The sequence below is a fragment of the Hemiscyllium ocellatum genome, assembly GCF_020745735.1.
Source record: "Hemiscyllium ocellatum isolate sHemOce1 chromosome 38 unlocalized genomic scaffold, sHemOce1.pat.X.cur. SUPER_38_unloc_5, whole genome shotgun sequence".
Classification (NCBI taxonomy): Eukaryota; Metazoa; Chordata; class Chondrichthyes; order Orectolobiformes; family Hemiscylliidae; genus Hemiscyllium; species Hemiscyllium ocellatum.
In genome coordinates this window covers 76,392-78,012 of record NW_026867523.1, presented here as the reverse complement: position 1 = coordinate 78,012, position 1,621 = coordinate 76,392, and positions in this window count along the sequence as shown.

The window sequence follows — 1,621 nt, the reverse complement described above, 5'->3', positions numbered from 1 at the left end:
CCCCCCCCTCCCTCCCTCCCTCCCTCACTCACTATGTCCATCTCCTTTTTCATGTTCTCCAGCTTGTCTTTCCTCTTCATTTTCTTCTTCTTGGGGTCTCCCCCGGGTCCTCCCGTCCCCTCCATCTGGTACATCTCCAGCTTCTCCTGAAAACCGGGAAAACACACCGTCAGAAAGATCCCGCACACACTCCCTTTAGCCGACAACCCCCTCCCCTCCCTCGCGCCTCACCATCTCCCCAAACAACCCAGCCCAAAGCCCCCTCACACACCTCAATAATCACCCCACACAGGGATCCCAATATCACTGAGGGCGTGGGCACTGTCGGAGGGTCAGTGCTGAGGGAGTGGGCACTGTCGGAGGGTCAGTGCTGAGGGAGTGGGCACTCACGGAGGGTCAGTGCTGAGGGAGTGGGCACTGTCGGAGGGTCAGTGCTGAGGGAGTGAGCACTGTCGGGGGGTCAGTGCTGAGGGAGCGCCGCACTGTCGGAGGGTCAGTGCTGAGGGAGTGGGCACTGTCGGAGGGTCCGTGCTGAGGGAGTGCTGCACTGTCGGAGGGTCCGTGCTGAGGGAGTGCTGCACTGTCGGAGGGTCCGTGCTGAGGGAGTGGGCACTGTCGGAGGGTCAGTGCTGAGGGAGTGCTGCACTGTCGGAGGGTCAGTGCTGAGGGAGTGGGCACTGTCGGAGGGTCAGTGCTGAGGGAGTGGGCACTGTCGGAGGGTCAGTGCTGAGGGAGTGGGCACTGTCGGAGGGTCAATGCTGAGGGAGTGCCGCACTGTCGGAGGGTCAGTGCTGAGGGAATGGGCACTGTCGGAGGGTCAGTGCTGAGGGAGTGCCGCACTGTCGGAGGGTCAGTGCTGAGGGAATGGGCACTGTCGGAGGGTCAGTGCTGAGGGAGTGGGCACTGTCGGAGGATCAGTGCTGAGGGAGTGGGCACTGTCGGAGGGTCAGTGCTGAGGGAATGGGCACTCACGGAGGGTCAGTGCTGAGGGAATGGGCACTCACGGAGGGTCAGTGCTGAGGGAGTGGGCACTGTCGGAGGGTCAGTGCTGAGGGAGTGGGCACTCTCTCTCCCCCCCTTCTCCCACATTAGTCCCGGTATTTCCTGCAGCCACACTGGGGAGAAGCAGGGAGAATATTTCCAGCGCAGTGACCGATGTTTACACTCAGGCTCTCGTCCTGCGACATTCCCTGAGTTTGTTTCTCCTCAGGTAACACATCCCTTTCCCTTTTGTCACCCTCCCCACCCACCCTCCCTCAGACAGGATGTTCCAGACCCCTCTCCACTCGCCACGTGAAAACATTTCCCTCTCGCGTCTCCGTCCCCTCTCTTCCCAATCCTGATACTTCCTCCCCCCTCTAATGGGAACACTGCCTCCCCCTCCTCAATCCAGACCCCTTAATCTCGCTGTAGGGAGCTCTCCTCTCGCGAGAGGGGGTGTCCCGGTCTCTCTCTGGTATCTCTCCCTCTCTCCATGAATCACCTACTCCCGGGGACCGGATAGAGGGGCCGAATGGCCTGTAGGTGCTCGGTAACTGAGACGCAGCTCCCTCCTGGTGGTCAGTGCCACCCCACGGCCAGATACTCACAGACTTCACCATGTTCCCTTGTTTCTCCCTCC